At 39.7% G+C, this 27,319-nt stretch overlaps 1 long non-coding RNA gene across 1 annotated transcript; it reads right to left on the bottom strand.

The window, feature by feature from the left end:
* Positions 1 to 837: 837 nt before the first annotated feature.
* Positions 838 to 11,338, bottom strand: LOC124264604. Its single transcript, XR_006895178.1, has 3 exons — positions 11,151 to 11,338; positions 5,069 to 5,245; positions 838 to 1,311 (listed from the first exon to the last, which is right to left on the bottom strand). It is a non-coding gene; the product is annotated as an uncharacterized LOC124264604 (long non-coding RNA).
* Between the last annotated feature and the right edge of the window lie 15,981 nt (positions 11,339 to 27,319).

The following is a 27,319-nucleotide window of genomic DNA, read 5'->3' as shown; positions in this document are numbered from 1 at the left end:
CATATACATCCATCTGTCCATCAACCCATCCATTTGTCCATCCATCCATCCATCCATCCATCCATCCATCCATCCACACCCATCCATCCATCCATCCATCCATCCACCCACCCATCCATCCATCCATCCATACACCCATCCATCCATCCGTCCATCCATCCATCCACCCATCCATCCATCCATCCATCCATCCATCCAACCATCCTTCTGACTGTCTACTTCTCAACTGGACATATCTTCAAAAAAAAAATTTATTATGGTACAGAAAGGAATGTTTTTGGAAGATATATTTTAGTCTAGGCTTGGTGATAGACAATATGTTGACATGGAATACTTGTGTAGGTTCATCAATATAATGATCTCTCTCCTTTGTCATGTAAAACACAACTAAACCTGATGTTTCTTGTGTTTACAGAAAATTAGCTTAAATATTGCCTGAGTGAGTGAGTGAGCAAGTTTGACGTCAGGCTTCGTTTAGCAGCAGTATCACAGCAGGGTCTTCATGTCAGGAACCCAGACAACAGACTAGAGAACACATGAAGTACTTAGCTACCTCACTGCCCTAAAATAGAGAGGAGTTACGAAAAATCTTACATTTTCTGCCACCATTTAATTATATATATTTTCCAGTTGACTTTGAACTTTGAGGTGAATGAGGTTTTTTTATAATATATTTGTTGAGAGTTGTAAAAGGACGATGCATTTGTATCATCTAAACAATCCATTACAATATTGGTTTTGTTATGATCTGTTCACTTTTTCAAATACTGCACTTACAGGTAGTCTGGCTTCAGGTGAATGATTATCATATAGATGAAAAGAACAGACATGTTTCATAATGACTTTTAATGGATATGGTAGCTTTAATAAGTGATTTCACAGAGAATTTAATTCCACTGACTTTGCTGGCAACTCATCAAAGGATTATCATCAAAGCTGGATATTAACAAACAGCAAGGTTTTAATCAATGAAAGGTAGTGTGTTTTGAAACTTGATTAAATGTACAGCATTGATATTTTTTTAACAGAAATACTGCAAAGGAAAGGTATGGTACAACCACCAAGGAATAGGCTTTTTATCAATGTCCAACATGAAAGACTTATCCAATATGTTAGTTCAGTAATGAAATCCATGATCTAACCCAGAGCAAGAAGTATGTAATATTGGTAGTTGGTGGGAAGACAGCACATCACAGGCCTGCATCCCCTTGGGGTGGGGAGACAGCAATATGGCAAGGTCAGTCTTCATTACAGACATAGCTACCACTGTAGGCGGCCTGCTTGGCTCATCTACCTCACATCTTGTTTGAACTGGCAGACAGAAAGAATCATGTTAAATGTAGTTTTCTTAGCCATTTATTTGCTGAGCTGTGGAGTGGGATTTACTCAGAGGATCAAGACAGCGAGATGTTGGTACTTACAGGAAGAGCTCATAGCGGCCTGTGTTCATAATGCTATTTTCTTCCTGATTAATTGAGTTAGGGGACGGATGTTCCTTGGTGTGCAATTCAAATTTTTAACCTATCTTGTGAATCCTTTCAATGGACTTGCATTGATTATTCTGAGTGTATATTGCTTAAGAAGAGAGAATGTATGTTTAACATTTCTCACATAAGGAAAGGTCATATTTGATGAGCCAAAGGGTGGGTTTTGTATAGACCCTGAATAAGGTCAGTGATGGACTGCATGAAGTTACACCCTGCAATAAGACATTAAAAGTAATATATTTTTGTGTGAGAATGTTCAGTTGCATACCATTGGGATGGGGGAAGGTGATGGCAGGGCCTCCATTATGTAACCACACAGCGCTGTATGTGGACTGTTAGTTGGGTATGCTTGTATAAACAGTGTAATTTGTGAAGTATTTAGATAACCATCACCACATCAAGGTTAGAATTGAGAATTGGCCCCCGTGCTGGTGGTAGGAGGGTATCAATGGATTAGTGGTTAGTAGTGATGTCATGATTCATCGATATACTGATGACAAGCTTTGCACAATGTGATACAATGGTTTTATTGTCAATATTTTGACATATCGATTATTATTTTGATACTGATATAGATGCTTTTTCTAAAGCCTGTTTATAATCTATTTGGCCAGGCAGGAATCCTTGTAATATTCATGTCAGCAAGAAACACTAACCACTTGTTTAGTAGCCCTGTCATATTAAACGCTCATACCATAAGATGATGTCTATTCATCTGAAAGATTAAACAAATACTTAATGAATTTATTCCTATTCAGATTTAATCTTTCAGATGAATAGACATCATCTTCTGGATTTCTGAATATATACTATTAAAAAAAGTAGGGGATCAATAAGAGGGTGTCAGTTACTTTAGATTTGCATTAGTTGTTGAACAGAGATGTTGTTAGATGATGGCCAAATGGCACCTTGTATGTCTCCAAGATGTTGTCACGGTAGTACTGCCCAGTGACAATTCCATGAATAACAAGTAGGGAGTTCTGCCTGTCATCGTGATGCCACCCCATACTATTACAGACCCACCCCCAATATGATTGTTCTGTCTGATGTTAATGGCATGAACTGCACGTTCCGTCACTGCCACACTATGTCTCACCTGTGAAGGAAGTCTAAAGTAAACTGAATAAATCTGAAAACATAATGTTGGCCTAATGACGACTGGTCCAGCCATGGTGCTGTTGACACCAATGGTCTTGCAGTAATTGGACGGTGTGTCAATTTTGGGATAACACATCGAGGTCGGACTTGCAGGTTCTTTCTGTGTAGCCGGTTACAAATAGTCTGTCCACTCACTCTCTGTGAAGCTCATTTCCAATTTGATAGGCACTTTGACCATGGTTTCATAACAGTCGTTCTGAAGACACCGTCTTGTCGCCAGTGCCTTGGTCAACCAGATAGATATCTGTCATCAAGGTTATTTGTCTGTAGATATTTTGATCGTAATCTGCTAATGACTGACTGTGACGCTTTAAGAATTCATGCCACAATGCTCTGTCTTTTCCCAACTTCAAACACTCATAGCTGTTCCTGGCATGACAGATAATGCTTGCCCAAAGAACGTTTTGTTGAGTTATAACAATATCAGAGCAACTTTCAGTCTGTTTTTGTCTTTGAAATGTACAGCAACACACTGGCATGTTTCACTGTAAATGTTGAATTTATTCCTGACCATGTTTATGTGCACGTTAAAAATGAAACGGCATGTTTGCCTGAAACTATCATCTTTGCCTGAAATTATTGTACTTACATGAAACTTTGTAACACATTTTGAATTGAATAATCATTTTCTAAATCTATATACAATCATACCAAATAATATCACCCCCAAATGAAATATCTCCTATTTTTAATGGTATACAATAAATATATCGACAATTAATTGCAGCAATATATTAATGGTATTGAATGCAGGTATAGGAACAAACATTTCAGTCCACTGATCCTTTTAATGGTCACTTGTAACAGAACACTTAAAATGGCACATTTCTACTCATCCCAATGATACTTTACTTATTGGGCAGGTTGGTAAGGACTGTAGAACAAAGGCCAATTTTTGTAACAGTGAATGCAGAGTAACTGTTTGTATGATCATGATGATCATTGTAAACTTTGTTTTAGTTTGTATGTAATTGCTGATAGAGTTCTAAACAGATCTTCATGACTGTATATGCAAATATGACGTCAATGAACACCTGCCTTCATCTAACAGGTGTATCGGTCAGGTTATGGGAAATTTGTTTGAAAGAGGCTGGAAACGATAGTTGACCATCTTTAAGGTTGGGACTGGAATTTGTGATGTTGAGAATGGGTTATGGTAGTCTCTTTACCTGTGGATTGCCACATTTCAGATGATTATGGCAATTTGTCTCTACTTCTGGTCAGAGCAGACGACACCACAATTACCTAATGGACACGAGTTTCATGTATCCTGACTTCTGATGACATGTGTGATCTGATCAGAAATAGATCCACTGACATTTTTAGTGCCAAATTAGAAGGATTGCTTCTATATGCAGTGATTGTAATTACAGAACAAATGCCAAAGCTGCGTGTCTTCAAGTAGCCATCAGTCATCAAACACTACTGGAATACAAGGAAGATTCTTTGTCATCTGTCACACAATTTTAGCAACAGTTAAATTCCTGCTGCTTCTACAATTCTCTAACATCCCTTATATTGTCACCGAAAATCATGTCAAAGGAAGTGTTTTTTCTCAAAGAAATGTTTTCTGAGGGCAATATTGCCATTGAACGCATGTTTGGAATTCATTGTGGCAGACTCCTGCTATAGAAATGAAGTAGGTAGCTATGTTGTGAACACGAGGCATGGACTCTCTCCTCCGCCGTGCGTGCTGTACTTGTTGCGAGGAAACGTTACTGGCAGATATGTGGGGGTGGGATATCAATAGAGAACTGCGTCCACTACCATCGCATGCTCACCACAAACCAAGACAAACCGCTCCCAATCATTAGACCCTTCGTGTAATTGAGGGATTTAAAGCTTCGTGTCATTTTCAAGGGCTGCAGGGCTATAACAAGTCATCATAGTGGCGGGCCATAATCAATGACGATGCTGTGACTTGGGAGAGCAGTTTTGTTGTTGCTTCGTTACAACAATGATGCTTAATCACAACTGTAAGTTACTTTTCGTCTGTATAATGATTACTAAAAACTGATGTCCTGACAGCTAATTTCAAGACTGTTAGTTTTCATTGAATGTTGTTTACCTCAGGATTAATGTGAGCGGATCCTTGTCCGGCAATTACTGGCTGGTATTTGACAGTACTAATTTAGCGTGCTGCAAGGTGTGGCCTGATTAATGAGGCGTTGCTGAAAGAGTTGTATCAACGCTTCTCACTGCAAGGTGAGACTCGTACTAATGATTGTACGCTGTTGTTAGCATGTAACCTTTAAAAACATGTGATAGATCCTGGAAAATAGAATCGCAGTTGTTAAATATAAGAATAAATGTAAAATATAATTTTTTGTATCATAGCAGGATTAAACAGGAAGAATTTGCATTGTGATTTTATACAATGTCTATTTAATACTTGTTGCTGTATAATATAAGATGTGTAATACCTGTGTGTGGTATATCATACAGTCAAGGAAGCTGTCAGTTTGGTATTGTGTTGAAGGAAGCCATTTCTCCCACACTTGTTGTTGTACATCGTAGTATCGGGTCAGAACCAATAGATACAAATTACTTGACATCTATACTTCAGGCATCTAGTTACAGCGTGTGTAGGAAGGCTGATCCTGAAACAGAGAACAGTCACTTAATCTCTACTGATGTAGTTATACTGTCAGTCTCCCCCTCATAGGGCCGGAGTTGCATATATATCCTGGATACCGCATGGCTTCACGTGGGATATGAACGTTATCCAATATATGCCATGGTCACTGGCAGGATTTACTAAGATGTATCAGACTTTATTGTGTAACATCTTTTGAAATCATAGTTACATGTATGCCCCAAGGAAGTATAAATTTGTACATTGTACTCTCATACACAATGGAGATGAATAACCAGCAGTTACTTGAGAACAGAAAAGATGTGTTTTTAGCCCCAAATCACTATGACAGTGTTTTATTGGATTATCTCATGTCTAAACACACAAAACAACTTGACTTTTGCTGCCATTTTGACATGTACTAGGAAAAATTGAAAATGTTTTCTTTGTCAAGATATGTAATGTTTACTATACAAGGTACATATCCTCTGCAAGGGTATGTGTCATTTTCTATGCATCACATGTCCCCTGACTGGATGTATAAATGAGTATTACTTATGGCACGTCCCCTTGTCAGGATATATGTGTTTTTTCAATATGGCACATGTCCTCTGACTGGATGTATAAATGAGTATTACTTATGGCACGTCCCCTTGCCAGGATATATGTGTTTTTTCAATATGGCACATGTCCCCTGACTGGATGTATAAATGAGTATTACTTATGGCACGTCCCCTTGTCAGGATATATGTGTTTTTTCAATATGGCACATGTCCTCTGACTGGATGTATAAATGAGTATTACTTATGGCACGTCCCTTGTCAGGATATATGTGTTTTTTTCAATATGGCACATGTCCTCTGACTGGATGTATAAATGAGTATTACTTATGGCACGTCCCCTTGCCAGGATATATGTGTTTTTTCAATATGGCACATGTCCCCTGACTGGATGTATAAATGAGTATTACTTATGGCACACGTCCCTTGTCAAGATATATGTGTTTTTTCAATATGGCACATGTCCTCTGACTGGATGTATAAATGAGTATTACTTATGGCACGTCCCCTTGTCAGGATATATGTGTTTTTTCAATATGGCACATGTCCTCTGACTGGATGTATAAATGAGTATTACTTATGGCACGTCCCCTTGTCAGGATATATGTGTTTTTTCAATATGGCACATGTCCCCTGACTGGATGTATAAATGAGTATTACTTATGGCACGGTCCCCTTGTCAGGATATATGTGTTTTTTCAATATGGCACATGTCGTCTGACTGGATGTATAAATGAGTATTACTTATGGCACGTCCCCTTGCCAGGATATATGTATTTCTTCAATATGGCACATGTCGTCTGACTGAATGTATAAATGAGTATTACTTATGGCACACGTCCCCTTGCCAGGATATATTTATTCTTTCTGTATGGCACATGTCGTCTGACTGAATGTATAAATGAGTATTACTTAAGGCACACGTCCCCTTGCCAGGATATATGTATTTCTTCAATATGGCACATGTCGTCAGACTGGATGTATAAATGTGTATTACTTACGGCACATGTCCCCTTGCCAGGATATATGTATTGTTTCAATATGGCACATGTTTTCTGACTGGATGTATAAATGAGTATTACTTATGGCACACGTCCCTTGCCAGGATAATATGTATTTTTTCAATATGGCACGTCCTCTGACTGGATGTATAAATGAGTATTACTTACGGCACGTCCCCTTGCCAGGATATATGTATTTTTTCAATATGGCACATGTCCTCTGACTGGATGTATAAATGAGTATTACTTATGGCACACGTCCCCTTGCCAGGATATATGTATTTTTGGCACATGTCCAATATGGCACATGTCCTCTGACTGGATGTATAAATGAGTATTACTTATATATATGTGCACACGCCCCGTCCCGTGCCAGGATATATGCATTTTTTCTGTATGGCACATGTCCTCTGACTGGATGTATAAATGAGTATTACTTATGGCACACGTCCCCTTGCCAGGATATATGTATTTTTCAATATGGCACATGTCCTCTGACTGGATGTATAAATGAGTATTACTTATGGCACACGTCCCCTTGCCAGGATATATGTATTTTTTCTGTATGGCACATTTCCTCTGACTGAATGTATAAATGAGTATTACTTACGGCACACGTCCCCTTGCCAGGATATATGTATTGTTTCAATATGGCACATGTCCTCTGACTGGATGTATAAATGAGTACTACTTATGGCACACGTCCCCTTGCCAGGATATATGTATTTCTTCAATATGGCACATGTCGTCTGACTGGATGTATAAATGAGTATTACTTATGGCACATGTCCCCTTGCCAGGATATATGTATTTTTTCAATATATGTATAAATGTATATATATATAGAGAGAGAGTACAGGATATGTAATATAACACGTTTACTCCCAGGAGATAAAAAACAGGGATCAATTTCATTATGTTAGATAATATTTACTATGTTGTGGATCAGGTGAATGAATTACCTGAAGTGAGACATGTAAACAAGCCTGTTTTACTGGACCATGCTCTGTACATGATCTCATGACATTTCCTTTAAGGTCAGCGGTCACTGTGTAACACGTCATTTGTAATGTTTGGACAAGTTGAATTTGAGAACTGCGATTAAGCGAAAAGGAGTAACTGATAAATGAAAATGTCTGTTAAAAAGCAGCGATCTGTAAAAATATTCCTCCATGCTATTGTGAACAGTTCTGGAGAAAGTGAAGAATGATAAAAATCGTCTGCTGATGTTCGATATTATGGTGAAGCGAATATTTTGATATTGCAACATGATTAATTCACTTTTAATGAAATTATAGCCTGTAATGGATCCTTATGTTATATGCCACATGTCATCACTGTGCCATGTCGATCCTTATGTAGATCATTATATCAGTATAAATCACATGATGGTTTGGTCATGACTCCATAATTGGCAGCTTGAATACAGCTGAGATTTCTATATCTATATCTCCCACCTCTGTGCCACATTCTCCTCCACCACCTTTGTGCCACATTCTCCTCCGCCACCTTTGTGCCACATTCTCCTCCGCCACCTTTGTGCCACATTCTCCTCTGCCACATTCTCCTCCGCCACCTTTGTGCCACATTCTCCTCCGCCACCTTTGTGCCACATTCTCCTCCGCCACCTTTGTGCCACATTCTCCTCCGCCACCTTTGTGCCACATTCTCCTCCCACCTTTGTGCCACATTCTCCTCCGCCACCTTTGTGCCACATTCTCCTCCGCCACCTTTGTGCCACATTCTCCTCTGCCATATTCTCCTCCGCCACCTTTGTGCCACATTCTCCTCCTCCACCTTTGTGCCACATTCTCCTCTGCCACATTCTCCTCCGCCACCTTTGTGCCACATTCTCCTCCGCCACCTTTGTGCCACATTCTCCTCTGCCACATTCTCCTCCGCCACCTTTGTGCCACATTCTCCTCCGCCACCTTTGTGCCACATTCTCCTCCGCCACCTTTGTGCCACATTCTCCTGTGCCACATTCTCCTCTCCACACATTCTCCTCTGCCACCTTTGTGCCACATTCTCCTTCTCTCCTCCGCCACCTTTGTGCCACATTCTCCTCCTCCACCTCCACATTCTCCTCTGCCACATTCTCCTCCACCACCTTTGTGCCACATTCTCCTCTGTGCCACATTCTCCTCTGCCACCTTTGTGCCACATTCTCCTGTGCCACATTCTCCTCTGCCACCTTTGTGCCACATTCTCCTCTGCCACCTTTGTGCCACATTCTCCTCCGCCACCTTTGTGACACATTCTCCTCCACCACCTTTGTGACACATTCTCCTCCACCACCTTTGTGACACATTCTCCTCCACCACCTTTGTGACACATTCTCCTCCGCCACCTTTGTGACACATTCTCCTCTGCCACATTCTCCTCCACCACCTTTGTGACACATTCTCCTCTGCAGCTGTTTATGTAATGGACTATCAGATTTTGTACAATTACTCAACTGCTCTGAACACTTTACGTTATTATCCAGAACTGATACATTTAACCTTTAAGTTCGGAAGTAATCAGCTGGTGTACCTGAGAAGCTGTTAGCCTGTGAATAGATAGTACATCTGACAGAATCAACACAGGTGATGCCCTTCAGTGCTATTCTGACTCCAGGAGAAATGACTTTCTTTGAATGAGATAATTTCAACAGCAATCACCTGTTTTCTGCCACTCCTATGCAGAAGGGATTATCCTGTATACTGTTTGATTGCACACGCACTAGAGTAGATTTAGTGATGGCAGCACAACATTTGAAAAGCATTCTTCCCTTAATGGGAGAAAAACGGTGGACAAATAATCTGCTTCACTTTCTAACGGACAGGGGATTGGTGAAGAGACTGGCTGTGGCTTGAGCCTGTATCCGACCACTCCTGGCATTGATTTGTGCTTCTGTAAGTCGAGGTGTTTCATCACAGCATCATGTGTCTGTACAATTCATCATCAGTTACACAAACAAGTATAGATCCTGCATGTAAATACACGTCCGTTGTGTAAGGATAACAATTAAAAGCAATGTTTTGGTGTATGTTCAAACACAGCTCATGTGCATTTTTCTAAATTGTAATAAAGAAGTTGATAATCTTATCCCTACCTTCTACTTCTTATGAGTTGTTAAAGACAGGTGTTTAATGTGATTAGGATCTCATTTTGTTACTTTCCAGAGGAAGTGGAGGAATGATATGGCCTTGCTACAGGTATTACAATCTCTTCCGTTCAGTATCTAATTAAATCAGTGGGTTTTGATGTAATGTACACAAGTTTCTAGATAATTAACTAGAAGTTTCAAGAACTTCTTAATTGATGTGTAACAGTCTGTAGATCGAAAGTTTTTCTGTTTGATGTTTGTAGTATATACAGACCATCATATAACTAAACCAAAAACATCAAATTAGGAATATACCTTTATCATTTTATCTGTATATATACTAGTGTATTTAGCAAGGTGAGTGCTCCAAGTTTGTTGTATACAGACCATCATATAACTAAACCAAAAACATCAAATTAGGAATATACCTTTATCATTTTATCTGTATATATACTAGTGTATTTAGCAAGGTGAGTGCTCCAAGTTTGTTGTATACAGACCATCATATAACTAAACCAAAAAACATCAAATTAGGAATATACCTTTATCATTTTATCTGTATATATTTTATTTGTTTATTTGTATTTTTCTATATTTTTTGTTTTGTTTTTGTTGTTGCAAGGTAAAGAAAAGTATAGAAATGACGACATGTATTTGTCCATGGCATCTATAATACTGGCCTCTTTTCTTACATATGGAACAATGTACAAGATGCAGTCCCTCGTGACAATCCATGAGTACATGTCCTGGGAGGGGTGGTGGGGTAGCCTAGTGGTTAGAGCGTAAAAATGCTCATTACGCCAAAGACCCAGGTTCGATTCCCCACATAGGTACAATGTGTGAAGCCCATTTCTGGTCTCAGCTGCCATGACATTGCTCGAATATTGCTAAAAGCGGCATAAAACTCACTCATTCACATGTCCTGGGCTTTAAGGTACTGCCTATATCTCAAAACTAACCCACATTTCACAGCATGTATGGTACTGATGACATATGGTTAGTCATCATCTATCTACACTATCGTGTTGTCCCTAGTAACGATTTGGACTGGAAGATACTGTCCTCGTTGTCAGGCAGTACTGTCACTGACTGCTGTGGGCTTCAGTGATTTCCTCAACTAGAGAAACAGTGGAAGGAGGTTTAACAATGCCTGCAACATTTTTATATAATTTCATTACAAAAACGTTTCAAAGCACATGATCAAGGCACACTTAATGTGCTAAAGTGTTAGCTATGCATACTAATGCATTTTTGTAATTCAAGAGACAAACGAAATACCTTGAGGCAAGCTGTGTCTTAAGTGCTCCACGCCTTCCAGCACAGAAGGAACAAGGTGTCCCTGTGTCCCTGCAACACTGTACCACCATAAACATCTCCTCCAGTGTGTTGCTGTCATGGGCATCTGTTTCACTGATTGATAATGTGAATTGTTGAAAATGTCTATAAAAGGATTGAATATACATGTATATCGCAGCGTTATTATTCAATACATATGAACTTACTGGTTATGTAGGTCCCATACACTGATGTTGTATTCAATAGTGTTTGCAAGAGATACGTTTTCCTGATTCCATCAACTTTCCATAGGACATTCTTCTATAGCGTTACCAATTTTGAAAACTATCTTTTGACACTGTAGTTGACAATCATTGAGTGTTCTAGAAAATGAACTGAAGTGAAACCCACGATGTAGTGTATCTGTTGTGAGGTGCATCCTCAGTTTTAGACCTGGGACATCAGTAGGACTGTGAACACCTTTTCAGGAATAAGCCCTTTGTGCTGTGCCAATGTTAAACAAAAACTTACCTTTGAGAGATGTTTCCCACTGACTTATCAATAGCTGATGTTGAACATGGAGTTTGTTCTTGTTGACTTGTACCTTTTGTCCACATGGTTTTTCAGGTGAACAAACGACTTTGCATTTGTTCATGACAGGTGCCCCTGGTGGGTCAGTATAGGCCTACCCTTGTCTGGCATCATTACTATTTGGTGGAGATTAATGAACACATCCCCATGGTAGACTTGTTTCGTACAAACAATTCTATAGTTGGTGCACGTTTCTTATTATTTGGGAAATGTTTTCCAGCTATACTTTTATGTAAAACTGAGTTGTTATGACAGTGTATGTATGTTGGTGGAAAAGCTATGAAACCAGTAACAGAAACAATTTCAAGCATGTATTGCAAGACGAACTTAGTGTTTGGGGTTTATGAGCCTTCTGACCCCTGCTGAGAAACTTTATAGTGTTAAACTGCCGTCATGGTAGCAAATTACAATCCACAAATATTGTAGAGCCACAGCATGTAAGCTGAGACCAAAAACTTGCTGCAAACAGAGAGTATTGATGCAGGTACAGAATAACGTATGTCATGTGTAAAATGTTTTTTGTTCATCGAAATCAGATTTCTCCTTTTGATGTTACAATTTCCTCAGAGAAAAAAACATGCTTACAGAAATACACAACATTTTTATGTGTTGGGCTTTTTACATAACACAGGAAGCTATGTTTTTGTTATGAAAATCTGAATGGCAGTTTAACTCCTCTTGACACTTGGTAATGGATGCGTGAGAACTCTTGTCATCTCTGGTTTTATGTTGGTGTTAACTCTTTGTTTAATGGCTGCACATCCAGGGGTGTGGGATCCATTGCACAAAACCTTCATAACGCTGCTACGATTGTCATAACTCTGATAGTTTGTGTAGGCAGTTGACAGTCACAGCTGTACACCAGCTTCATGAAATGGGCCCAGCAATGTTTACACTGTATCTGATGTTGTCATTACAGCTAGAACTGTAAGCTGTTCTGTCATTAAATCAATGTATCTATCTCACATATGTACATCATATATATCTTTATGTTTGTAGACATTTATCAATGTACAAAGCACAGGATTTTGCTTTTTTTTAATCAAATTGCTCGTGATAATAATGAACTTAACTTGAAGTCTGTTGGGAGATAATTGGTAGCAAATGTAAGTAAAAAATCCTTTTCATAATCGCAAACTTGACTTAGCTGATGAACAGTAAGAAGACTAGTAAGATGTGTGGTCTCTGTACTCTGTAAGATCGGCTGAAGTTGAATGCTAAGTTTGTTCCCAGTAGTCTGTGTAGTTACTCTGGGCCGAGATTTTCGAAGCTCTCTTAGCGCTAAGATAGTCGTAAGTTAATGTTAATGTATGGCACTTATGACTGCCTTAGCGCTAAGAGAGCTTCGAAAATCTAGGCCCTGCTTCGTACCTTCTGGCTTGGTTGTGAAACAGCATACCTGATATGACAGGATGTAATATGATGCTGCCTTTAATGTGACACCAGCCCACCCTCATCCTTCCTGTAGAAATATTCCAAACATCAACAAAGCATAGAGTCATAAACGTTCCAGTATGAAAGAATATTTGTCTTCCATGTTTTGTTTCAAGAACAACTCCAGCACATGGCAACATTTTGTTGACACATTGTTACCTCAGATGAAATCTAGTGAAAAGAAGCAGTGGGTTTACTCTTTCCTGTAACCAAATCAGCAATGATCTATTTTAATTTACTAACTTTTCTGTTGTTTTAAGTATTAGCAATTTTGTTCAAAATCTCAGATACATGCCTTGTACAAATTGAATAAACCTCCAGAATAGAAGAATTAATTCCTCAAACTCCTCAGAACCTGTCATTCAACATGCCAAAGTTGAACATGAGGTTGGTTTGGTGTGCGTTTTGTCTGAATCACCTGCGACATTCAAGTTATTGAATTGTTCTAGTGAGAGGGTACATCATTGTCACGTTTAGTGTGTCATTACTTGGCCTCTCAACTTACGACAACGGCAAATACAGAGTCAATTATCTCCAGGAACAACCTTGTGTCGCAGGGGAAGTGGTAGGAGAAGTGTTCTCAGACAACAGACAGAATGCTTCTTTTCTTTTAGAGGATGGAAATTAGAGTGTGAAATTGATGAGCTGATGTGTACATTCCATTAGAAACAACAGCTGATAGGAAGCCAGCAAAAAATGGGCTTCTCACTATGGCACATTTACGTATTTCATAATCAACTTTCTCTTCAGACGTCCTTCTCATGTACTGATCTTAATGGACAAAATGTGTAATGCTCTCTAAAAGGGTAAAATTAAAGGTGTTTGTGTTTGCAAAAGGCTTTTTCAGAATAATTATCCTCGCCTTTTCTAACAAATGTCAACTCAAATTCCAATGAGTTTAGCCGATGCTGAAGGGACAGCATTTATACAATTGATTTTGTGAAGCCACCCAATCAAGCTAATTTCATTGGATGGACCCGGATAGCGGACTGAAACAACTGGTTGGTATGACTTATGAAGCATGCAACTAGTCCCCTGTTTATAGGCTGGATCGCATGGAGGGAAAGTGTGACAGAACAAGGGGACCGTCCACAGCTGTCTCACCTAGCACGCTGGTCTCATAGTAGCTGCATCAGGCAGTTTATGCTATTGAGTTTCAGGACATCTGGACTACTGGGCCTCTCACAGGTGAGTAAACCGAGTTTTGGAGCGACTGCCGCAAACTTCTCCTCCAATGTTTTAGTTGTGTAAGCAATATTTTGTTGTCTTGACATCAACAAGTTCTGTTGCTTTGTTGAACTTACTTTGACTTGGTCTCTGCCAGTATGGCTACTGAATGTTCTGTGGTTATCGTTGAGTGTTTATGTAATTGATTAACATTGTACCGGGCTGACTTGAAAGTTGTCAACTTGGTATTAACATGCTGGTTAAGATAGTCCTGCTGTTGAACAAAATATGTTGTTAATGAAATGTATTGCCATATTGGAACAAGTTTTGTGGTAACTAGTACTAATTTTGATGTGGATATCTTATGTGTATATTTATATAGGTAAAACTTATTGTATAATCTGTCAGCCTCTGATTATGTGTAGAAAATATGATTTTTTCCAAAGGAAGGAGTGTTTTGAAGAATTTGTTCCTGTATGATAAACTGACGGCTTTTGGTTTGTGGCAGGAAGTATTTGTTTCAAAGGGACTTAGGGCGTAATTTGAAGAATTTGTGCCTGCCATCATGTTTCTTGTGTTTGAAATCTATTGACATGTGGAATCAAGTTTTGTAGTAACTTGTATTAACGTTACTGTAGTAAGTTTTGTTGTATATATATTTATTTTTGTAAAATTAGTGTGGTAATCTGACAGCTTTTTGTGAAGAAGTTATTGGTGTTCAAGGGAGGTGAAGAATTTAATCCTTTGATTCTGTTGTGTTCTACAACTTTTCAAATGAAATCTTTCACTTCAGCAGACTGGTTTGTTTGCTTGTGTTTGTTTAGAGAGTGTGTTCATGTTTTTGTTACTGCTGTTAAAAACTATTGTGGGAAAGAATTATCCTTCTATTCTAAGTTTGCCTTCTTTTCCAACATGACTATTGACGAGTATACAGCAAAGATAAGTGGTAAATTGTAAATGGTCCGTTTCAGATACAATGTTCTATCGTTGCTCACTTAGTTTAATTGACATTGATTAATTGGTTTAGAGGGTAATTCATTAGCCCTGCTGCTTGAAATACCAGGGGAATATGGTGATCACCATGTCTGTCCATCCGTTCATCCATCTGTCCATCTGCTATCAATCTGTCTACTGTTTCCAGAGCAGAACTCCTAAACCAATCTTTCTTCTTGAAACTTGCTGTACAGGTCACTCTTAAGATGAAGTTGTGCATTTTCAGGATTTGGGATTATTTACTTTTCAAGTTTTCTTTGTTTTCAAAACAAGACTTGAAAATTAAAGTGAAGAGGTGTTTCAAGAGCAGATCTACAAAACTGTTGAATTTTTCAGACTTGCTGTAGAGATCAGTCAAGTGGGACAAGGAACCTCTTCATGATTTAGGATTTATATTTTTATATTTTTTAATACTTTGTTTTGTTTGTTTTCATGATGACATGTCGAACCTTGCTGAAAATGAGTTTAGGCTTTTTGAGCACAGCTCAAAGACCCTTCCACATTGTTAGTCTGAGACAAGTGATAGACACTGCCTCTTGTCCATTATTTTTTGGACTACTGAGGTTCACAGCCCCTTGTCTAGCAATAGACACGACCACTTGCCTGTTAATCCAAGACTAGTGATACACATATTGACATGTGTCCATTATTCCAAGAGAAATGGCCATTTGTCTTTTCGTTGGAGACTAGTGATAGGAACAGCTACTTCACTGTTAGTTTTGGGACTGTGATTTGGTTTCTTCCAAATCTATATATTTTGCATAACGAGTAGTCAAAAATGAGCTCCAGAGTTGCTGGTTGTGACCAATCAGGGACCTCCCACACTGTTCAGCTGTGACGCTCTTTGATTGGGCGATCCATCTATTCCGTTGAATCCCTGGTTTGTCATGATTGTCACTGTGGACACTGTGTGAACCTAAGGCCTTGTGGTGGGTTGGAGGTTGCCACTAGTCTGTTAGTTCGAGAAGAGTGAAAATCTAACATGATTAGTTGCTTTCTCTCGATCTCGCCACATCTGGTTATTTTACATAAATCGCTTGTCCCAAATGAGCTGTAGACATAAGAACCGAAGTTGTACTTTGTGACCAAATGTGTCTATTTCAGTTAATACATGTCATCACATCCCACGTCAATGCTCATGATGTCAGTCGGTTAATTGGCTCGCCCAGACTAAATTATTTACACAGATTTTCATCATATTCCTGGAGCATTCACTGGGACAGCTGCGTTCAGCTTTATAAATTAAACAACAACTAAAAATCATTAAGTTTTCACGCCACTCACAAGGGAGGTTCCTGTGTACACATTCATCACCTTGTATGTATATATATCGTCTCATCGGTAATATCGAGTGTATTCAGTTACGAAACCTCAAATTTGTACTTTTATCTTCACTTTATAATGTACTCAGGATATTTGATTACCAACAGGAACTATTCACTTCTTCTCCCTGGGAATATACTTGTTAAACAGATGTCTTATTTCAAGTAGCTTCTTAAGGAATACTGTATTGTTTTCAGGCTAGAGGATCACATAGTTCTTGTTCTGCCTTTCTAGCTGTTGCTATAAAAATATGTATAAATTCTCCAAGATCTGTTTTTGCAAGAGCGTTTTCCAATATATTCCACATCAAAGCACCTTATCTGATTCTCTGAAGGGTAGTACATTCTTCACAACAAAGTAATATAAATGGAGTGTTTTTTAGCCTGAGAGATGGTGGCTGTATAATATGCAGAGTTGGCCACTGTAGATGTGAGGCAGAATGGATGGGTGTGCAGCATGAGGCCTGGCGGGGCTCACTGTGTGTTAGAGAAGATTACATGGCTATGTGACACAGGGATTAGCACCTGTCTACTACATGAACCCTGGATGTCAATACACTTAGACATCCGCCACGGTAAGTGAGAGACTAAACACTGTATAATAAGCAGCACAAACACGCACAGGGCTAAATGCTGGTCCGGCTGCCATTACGAGGAGGCCACAGAATTTAGAGACCGGTGCTATTGAGTATTGAGGAGGACCATGGTGGCCAGAGATATACTGTCAATGAGAGACTGTGGTAGTTAGAGACTGGTGCTAAGTATTGAGGAGGACCATGGTGGTCAGAGACTTACTGTCAGTGAGAGACTGTGGTAGTTAGAGACTGGTGCTAAGTATTGAGGAGGACCATGGTGGTCAGAGACTTACTGTCAGTGAGAGACTGTGGTAGTTAGAGACTGGTGCTATGTATTGAGGAGGACCATGGTGGTCAGAGACTTACTGTCAGTGAGAGACTGTGGTAGTTAGAGACTGGTGCTAAGTATTGAGGAGGACCATGTGGTCAGAGACTGTCCGAATGAGACTGTGGTAGTTAGAGACTGGTGCTTAAGTATTGAGGGAGGACCATGGTGGTCAGAGACTTACTGTCAATGAGAGACTGTGGTAGTTAGAGACTGGGTGCTATGTATTGAGGAGGACCATGGTGGTCAGAGACTTACTGTCAGTGAGAGACTGTGGTAGTTAGAGACTGGTGCTAAGTATTGAGGAGGACCATGGTGGTCAGAGACTTACTGTCAGTGAGAGACTGTGGTAGTTAGAGACTGGTGCTAAGTATTGAGGAGGACCATGGTGGTCAGAGACTTACTGTCAGTGAGAGACTGTGGTAGTTAGAGACTGGTGCTAAGTATTGAGGAGGACCATGGTGGTCAGAGACTTACTGTCAGTGAGAGACTGTGGTAGTTAGAGACTGGTGCTATGTATTGAGGAGGACCATGGTGGTCAGAGACTTACTGTCAGTGAGAGACTGTGGTAGTTAGAGACTGGTGCTAAGTATTGAGGAGGACCATGGTGGTCAGAGACTTACTGTCAGTGAGAGACTGTGGTAGTTAGAGACTGGTGCTAAGTATTGAGGAGGACCATGGTGGTCAGAGACTTACTGTCAGTGAGAGACTGTGGTAGTTAGAGACTGGTGCTATTGAGTATTGAGGAGGACCATGGTGGTCAGAGACTTACTGTCAGTGAGAGACTGTGGTAGTTAGAGACTGGTGCTATGTATTGAGGAGGACCATGGTGGTCAGAGACTTACTGTCAGTGAGAGACTGTGGTAGTTAGAGACTGGTGCTAAGTATTGAGGATGACCATGGTGGTCAGAGACTTACTGTCAGTGAGAGACTGTAGTAGTTAGAGACTGGTGCTAAGTATTGAGGAGGACCATGGTGGTCAGAGACTTACTGTCAGCGAGAGACTGTGGTAGTTAGAGACTGGTGCTAAGTATTGAGGAGGACCATGGTGGTCAGAGACTTACTGTCAGTGAGAGACTGTGGTAGTTAGAGACTGGTGCTAAGTATTGAGGAGGACCATGGTGGTCAGAGACTTACTGTCAATGAGAGACTGTGGTAGTTAGAGACTGGTGCTAAGTATTGAGGAGGACCATGGTGGTCAGAGACTTACTGTCAGTGAGAGACTGTGGTAGTTAGAGACTGGTGAGGAGGATCATGGTGGTCAGAGACTTACTGTCAGTGAGAGACTGTGGTAGTTAGAGACTGGTGCTAAGTATTGAGGAGGACCATGGTGGTCAGAGACTTACTGTCAATGAGAGACTGTGGTAGTTAGAGACTGGTGCTAAGTATTGAGGAGGACCATGGTGGTCCAGAGACTTACTGTCAGTGAGAGACTGTGGTAGTTAGAGACTGGTGCTATGTATTGAGGGAGGACCATGGTGGTCAGAGACTTACTGTCAGCGAGACTGTGGTAGTTAGAGACCGGTGCTAGTATTGAGGAGGACCATGGTGGTCAGAGACTTACTGTCAATGAGAGACTGTGGTAGTTAGAGACTGGTGCTGAGTACTGTCAGAGACTTACTGTCAGCGAGACTGTGGTAGTTAGAGACTGGTGCTATGTATTGAGGAGGACCATGCGGTGGTCAGAGACTTACTGTCAATGAGAGACTGTGGTAGTTAGAGACTGGTGCTATGTATTGAGGAGGACCATGGTGGTCAGAGACTTACTGTCAGTGAGAGACTGTGGTAGTTAGAGACTGGTGCTAAGTATTGAGGAGGACCATGGTGGTCAGAGACTTACTGTCAATGAGAGACTGTGGTAGTTAGAGACTGGTGCTAAGTATTGAGGAGGACCATGGTGGTCAGAGACTTACTGTCAGCGAGAGACTGTGGTAGTTAGAGACTGGTGCTAAGTATTGAGGAGGACCATGGTGGTCAGAGACTTACTGTCAGTGAGAGACTGTGGTAGTTAGAGACTGGTGCTAAGTATTGAGGAGGACCATGGTGGTCAGAGACTTACTGTCAATGAGAGACTGTGGTAGTTAGAGACCGGTGCTATTGAGTATTGAGGAGGACCATGGTGGTCAGAGACTTACTGTCAGTGAGAGACTGTGGTAGTTAGAGACTGGTGCTAAGTATTGAGGACCATGGTGGTCAGAGACTTACTGTCATGAGAGACTGTGGTAGTTAGAGACTGGTGCTAAGTATTGAGGAGGACCATGGTGGTCAGAGACTTACTGTCAATGAGAGACTGTGGTAGTTAGAGACTGGTGCTAAGTATTGAGGAGGACCATGGTGGTCAGAGACTTACTGTCAATGAGAGACTGTGGTAGTTAGAGACTGGTGCTATGTATTGAGGAGGACCATGGTGGTCAGAGACTTACTGTCAGCCGAGACTGTGGTAGTTAGAGACCGGTGCTATGTATTGAGGAGGACCATGGTGGTCAGAGACTTACTGTCAATGAGAGACTGTGGTAGTTAGAGACTGGTGCTAAGTATTGAGGAGGACCATGGTGGTCAGAGACTTACTGTCAATGAGAGACTGTGGTAGTTAGAGACTGGTGCTATGTATTGAGGAGGACCATGGTGGTCAGAGACTTACTGTCAATGAGAGACTGTGGTAGTTAGAGACTGGTATTGAGTATTGAGGAGGATCATGGTGGTCAGAGACTTACTGTCAATGAGAGACTGTGGTAGTTAGAGACTGGTGCTAAGTATTGAGGAGGACCATGGTGGTCAGAGACTTACTGTCAGTGAGAGACTGTGGTAGTTAGAGACTGGTGCTAAGTATTGAGGAGGACCATGGTGGTCAGAGACTTACTGTCAATGAGCGAGAGACTGTGGTAGTTAGAGACTGGTGCTAAGTATTGAGGAGGACCATGGTGGTCAGAGACTTACTGTCAATGAGAGACTGTGGTAGTTAGAGACTGGTGCTAAGTATTGAGGAGGACCATGGTGGTCAGAGACTTACTGTCAGCGAGAGACTGTGGTAGTTAGAGACTGTGGTAGTTAGAGACTGTGGTAGTTAGAGACCGGTGAGGAGGGTTAGAATTGGTGATCAAAGTATTTGATTTATCTGTAGTTGTGAGTCATGTGTTGCTGTAGTTAAGTGAGGATGGCTGACTTTGGTTGATGGGGTTGGCTCACATAACAAGTGCAACTGTACAATCTACAGTGACAGCTGGATAAATCTACATCCAACATGGTCCACTTCATCACTCGAATATCTGCATGTGATTCATACCATAGCCTCCCCATCACAGGCAGTATGGGCAGTGGCTGAGAGACAGGACAGGAAACTTTGGCGAGTGTAATGAATTTATCACATTTACAACATTGTGTTATGATTCAGCTGTCATGTAATGTCGTCCGCGAAGATATCATCCATACCAATGATAATCTCACAGCAATATTTCTGATATGAAATCTCACCAGTCTCAATCCCGCTGACAGGAATACAAGCGAAATACATAACCATGTGAGCTGTATTCAATTCCAAGACATCATTCATGTAGTAATTGTCAGGAGAGGCTAATGCCTGGGACTCTGGATGTTTCTCAGGGACCATATATAGCCACCAATAGAATCTGCATTCTATCAGTCCCTTTATCATGGGGCATTTATAGATGTCCTCGCAAATTAAGTTGACGCAAATTGTTTTTTTCAGTCTCCCTATTGGCTTCTCCTGACCTTTGGCCATACAAGATGCTTTGTCTTCATGAGATGATCTTACATGGGGACATTAATCTCCTTCCTTCAACTGTGTGGCTCAGGCTATTAGATGTATTAGTCTATAGTTTTTGATGACAAGTTGAGGCCACCGATGCAATTAGTTTCTATTAAAGACAGTTGTAATGCATAGTCACCAGTAGACAGCTGAACTGGCCAGGCTGTCAATAGGTCGTCACATAGGATGCCTTGGAAAGCATAAGTAACGATTACAATTAAGAGTGTCATCATATATATTGTGGTATAGATGTATTGCTTAGTGATATATGTCGATACTGTACCAACACCAGTGCCTGAATTTTGATACTCAATTACTGCTTCACTGCTTCAGAAACATCTACGTTGATCACAATTTCCAAAGTTAAGATGGACAATTTTAAACATTAAACGGATCAGCCTAGTTCTTACTTAGCATCAAACTGATTATCTGACACAGGTTTACATTGTAATCAGTTGTAATACTGTAGTATCTTATTGGAAGCCCAGGTGCTAACAAATCAAGGATATTTTAATCTTAGCTCAGCCAAAACGATTCTTGGATTACTAACAAAGTAGAATGCTCGACAGATAATTGCTCACATTATCAACCACTAGTTGGTCAAGGTCAGGGTCACCTGTTAAGCTTTCACTGTCATTAATTTTTGGCTGGGTAGGGTCAGAGTGAAACTCGTGAATCAGTGGCTAGGACCAGCTGTTTATTACAAGATTGGGGGAATTTCTTTTTTATATTTAATGTGTTGTTTTCATGTCATGTTTTTTCCTGACCCTCCCACTGATTCCTCCCTGATTCCATCTGACCCTTCCAGCCAATAATTAATGACCGGTCCCTTATGTAATGTAACGTCAGGAATCTGAGTCCCTTAAATTACACCTAGTTATGAGTGGAGGTGAAGGTCATTTTCTTGCATGTACTTCTGTGCAAACCAGGTGCTTTTCCTTATCTCTAGAATCCTCTTGTGTCAGTGGGTGTTTCAACCAATTAGAACGAGGGTGTTTTTGTCACAGTAGCAAGATTATCGCTGTTTTGTGTATCTGTGACACATTGCTGTAAATCTGTATCGACTATCATTGATCGTTATAATCTGCGTCCTTTGATATCAAGGAGTGTCCCACTTAGGGTCTGTTTCCTTCCAATGTAATTATTTACAGCATTATGACTTCCTCTGCTGTTTGTCAACTTTGTGATGTCAGATGTGGTTAGGATCTTGTGAAGATGATAATGTCTCACCAATCTTGGTTCAGTGAACCCTTTCGAAAATATACACTCTTAGTTCAACACACAGCAGGGACAAGGGCATTGGGTTCTTCAGATGTATCTATAGCGTAAGTAAGTTGTCATTGTAATTAGCTCACTCACTGGTTAGAGGGCAGTTTGTCATTTTGCCTTTTTTGCCTGACAAACAGGTGGATCGTTGTATGGAACTTAATGCATCTAATACGCCCGTGGGATGAGTGTTCCCTGAGTAAAGCTGCTTTCTTTAAAGTACAGCGATCAGTATTCATGGTAATTTGGCCTGTAGATAAATAATTGTGGTTAACTGAACCAGACAATCCAGTGATTGATACTATGTGTGATGAAATGACACTGTGTGACTTGGTTCATTATGTGTCATTATACCACGCTCTGACATAGACATCATTGGTCATGTCCAATCTGTGGCTCCTTTGCAACAAGTGGTAATGTAAAGTAACCAGATTCGGGGAGAACAGGATGTGTGTGTCTGGACTTTTACTAGACTAACTAACTAGGCTACATCAGTCCTCGCCTGCTCCACGGCTTGCTGATTGGTGGCAATGTGGTTAACAGGCTCCCCGATGTATCTAACTACTCCTGGCAGTGCCGCAAAACAACATTCACTTGCCAGTGTACGTATCATTACAGGTACTTATTCTTCTCTAAGAGGTGACTGAGATCGAAACTGCTAATCAAGGGATTATTATATCTATAATATTCCAATCATTTTGAAATGCAAACTGAACCAATATTGTTAAATTGAAAATATTGACTATTATTGCAGCAAGTGACATTTATTTATTATTTTTGAATATTACTCTGGGTAATAAAATGGGATCAGGTTTGTCTCTGAGCAAGAATAATCACCTGTTGATTGTCCGTGCAGAGTCTATATTAACACACATCGCAGAACTACCAGCCTCTGTCACCAGATCTCAGCAAGGAACCTGAGTGAATCAGGGTAGTGATGGATTCTGTTGTTTCCATGGAAACTTAGTTGCCTTAAAGCTCTCATAAATTGACATTATTTCTCCCATATTATACTTATCACATTCTGAGGAAGTCAAACATATCTGTGATCAAGTTCACCTCTTGGTTAATTAAATTATAAGAGCAGTTTATAGTAACATCGTGAACAGAGTACCCTCACATTCTTACGTCCTTTGGGGTTGTAGGAAGAAGAGCCTACTCTACTTCAGTATTAATGAAAGACAGATTGAGACGAAAATATGATAGCGTTGCAGTCTTGACAATGATTTGATATATTAAGAAAACAAGCTTAAAATAAACCCAAAGTGTCCTTTGTTGTATACGTCAAAGATTTAGACATGCCACAAGAGGACAAAAAGGATGACTTTAATTGATTAAAAGTCTGGAAATAACCTCTCCACTGAGCCAACCCTACTCAGCTTTTGACTAAACATGTGTTTTTGGTTTCCGTTTGAGACAAGCATGAAGACAGCAGGCAAGAAGCTGTTCTGTCACGTCCCATGTTTCTTCTCAGAGAACTGCAGGCTGGCTGACTGGCTAATGAGCAGTGTTTTAAGACAAGGAAGATGGTTTGACTACATTGGCAGCCTGTTACATATTCATTGTGTGTTTGAAGATGAACAATGAGCACCATGCTTCTATTTACATGAATAAAAAAATTGTTTTGCTTGGAGACAACATATTTTTTAATGTGTTTTTAAAAAAACCCAATGAAAACAGAATAATGATTGTAGTGTATATAGATAGGCTGTAGTCCAGTTACGATTCACTCACATATTCGGTGAATCGACCAGTATCCTTTCATTAATTCAAATATATTTTATTGGTGGTCACTAGAATCTAAAATTTTCGAAATATGTTCGAGAGAGTGTTTTTGACTCGGAACTAGTTTCTTGTTCAGCTAAGTGAATGGAATGCAAATGGGAATTTATCCAAGCCATATAGGACTTCTTTGATTGGCATTCTAGAAGTTGGGTAGATGAAGAATGAGGACTATTTTTATGGATATACAACTTCTTTATTCTATATAGGCAACGTTTCGACATAGATTCTAATGTCATTGCTTGACAACGACATTAGAATCTATGTCGAAACGTCACCTATATAGAATAAAGAAGTTGTATATCCATAAAAATAGTCCTCACTCTTCAAGCCATACATAACCTATGTTATTTTGTTATAAGTTAAAATGGCTTATAGTGGAATTCAAACTCAGGATCATAGTTTTCTGGCATACCTGGATGGTTGTGCCATCCTGCTCCCTGTAACCACATCTAGGTCTTTGTGATCCGCCATGTATAATGTCATTTCAGTGACAAATGACACCCTTCCTTACTGTATGAATATAATCTGGCCTAGTCTGTCAGACACTGAAGCAAATATATCCAAGAAAGCCCACGCAAGTCTAGAAAATGTGGCAAGTCTAGATTTCCATAGCTTCATGAAAATGAAGAAAGTCTCAGTGCTCCTTTTCATTATATATTTTTTTATTTACTATGAATTTTTTTTCTGTAAAATATGTTCATTTCAGAGACTTGTTCGTCTAAATCTGGCCAGTCATTCCATTAAATACATCCAGTTGAAGTCTTTCCTTAGTCTATCATTAAACACTACTTCAAAACATGTGTTAACATAATAGAAGGAAGAAGATATCTGTTTAGTTTGTAAACATCCGGCATTGTTTTATGTGTACCGTTCTTGATGATGTAATATTTACTTTGTTTTTCCCAGATGATCAATGCATTATAGTTTCGACGTTGCTTCAGACACAACTGGGTTGAAATTGATTGAATAAGACATCTACATAATTGAGAATGAGTTTAATAGATGTATTTACAGAGGAATATATTGTGTACCCGGAGGTTATTTCCTCGTCTCTATTAGTAGCACACATCAGCTGCATTTACGTCATAAGAAACAGCCATGTTGACTTCCATCAATATAGATTGGCTGGATGTAGGGACACAGAGATTGTGTGTCAATATGATGTGGGTGGAACTGCACGTACTCAGAACGTGGGATACAATCACATGCCTCATCAACACACAAAACTACTTTCAGGCCAGTTTTTATGGGTTTTCATGTTTTTTTATGTACAAGGAGTTTTAATGCCATCATATATGTGGCGGCATGGCTGCAGAGCTTTAGGGGTCAATGGCATCATATTTATGGTCAGAACGACACATATAATTGATCATAGAAGTAATAAATACCTTTCCATATTCATAAGAAATCTCTGCGGAGCTACGAGTCGATCATACGACTGTATTGTGAGCATGTGTTTATGTAGCACTGTCAAATGGTGATACCAAGTGTCCCTTGATAGCATCTCTTCACGAACACAAAGGTATTTGTTCATCTAAAAATATACAGAAACATGTACGTGTACTAAAACTCATATGAGTGAGTGAGTTTAGTTTTATGCCACTTTAGCAATATTCCAGCAATATCACTGCAGGAAACACCAGAAATGGGCTTCACACATAGTACCAATGTGGGGAATCAAATCCGGGTCTTCGGTGTGACGAGCAAACGCTTTAACCACTAGGCTACCCCTACCAGCCCAAAAATTTCATGTGAAGAAAATATTTTCATTTTTTTTTTGTATATTTGTCCCATTCTTTCTTTATTGTTTATAATCCAGCTTGGACTAGATAATCCAGTGATTGATGTTATGAGCATTAGTTCATGCTGGTGGGATACAGTGCTATCTGCCTGTCAGCTGAGTCAGACCATATAATCATTTTAGTTGCCTGTTTTCTACAAGGATATGTTTATATTACAGTGATATGTTGATGTTTGACTCAATGCAAGTTAAACATTCACAGTAAATTCACGTGTCAAAGTAGTGGGAATGGTGAACTTTCTGTGGAAGATACAAAATGATAGAAAATATGGATAACTAACAATAACTTTATCTTTTAATAATTGCTGAATTGATAAATGTGAAGGTATCTTTCTTGTCCATAGGCAATGTAGTTTTAAGAGATAGAACAGTGTTAACAATGGGATTTATCTTAGATAATAAACCAAGAGTCTTTGGAATGCAAATTTTAGTTAAAAGCGTAATATTGTCCAAAATAGTTTTATAATTCCTAAATTCTGTAGAATCAGGAATTGTAATTTAAATCAAATTATCTTTCTTGTTTGCTGCTGATTTGGGACTGAATATCAGCCAGTTAACAGGTGTAGAAATAAAGATTTCCAGTATACAATATTGGCAGTGGATTTAGTCAGCATTGCTTGACTCTCTTTTCAGATACTGGTGTTTAAATGTGTGCAAATATTCATGTCCTTACTTTATGTGTTTTGTTTTCCTTTGCTTCCCAATTGCTAACAATTTCCTGTAACAGTCAGAAAAATAAAAAGTTACTATCTGATACCGTCTGCAATTAATCTGAATTAACTTTCTTTACTCTTCACAAGGAATCATTACAAGATCAGGAAATTGATCACACGATAAACATAGTTGGCACTTGGCATGTTGCTATCCAGAAATTTTGTCATGTGACGAGTCTGTCATCTTGTTGAACATAGAACACAAGCAACTGTCCCACCCACCATTAAATAAACAGTATGTTGAATGGGGAAAGTGTGTACATATTCCAGCCGGGGTCATACTTACTTGACCGAAACTTACATGTGCAACTGGCGTGTTACTGCTGGCTTGTGGTTGAGAATGCAGCCAATGGCAAATAAAGACACACATTTTAGTGTTAGGATGTGTCAGATCTCCTCTTCAGAAAGACCTCGCTTGAGGCCTTGCTCAGTGT

Source organism: Haliotis rubra, unplaced genomic scaffold (assembly GCF_003918875.1).
Source record: "Haliotis rubra isolate DU_JTF1 unplaced genomic scaffold, ASM391887v1 Scf931, whole genome shotgun sequence".
NCBI classification, from domain to species: domain Eukaryota; kingdom Metazoa; phylum Mollusca; class Gastropoda; order Lepetellida; family Haliotidae; genus Haliotis; species Haliotis rubra.
Note: the sequence above shows the minus strand (reverse complement) of the source record. Positions and strands in the feature narration are given on the sequence as shown.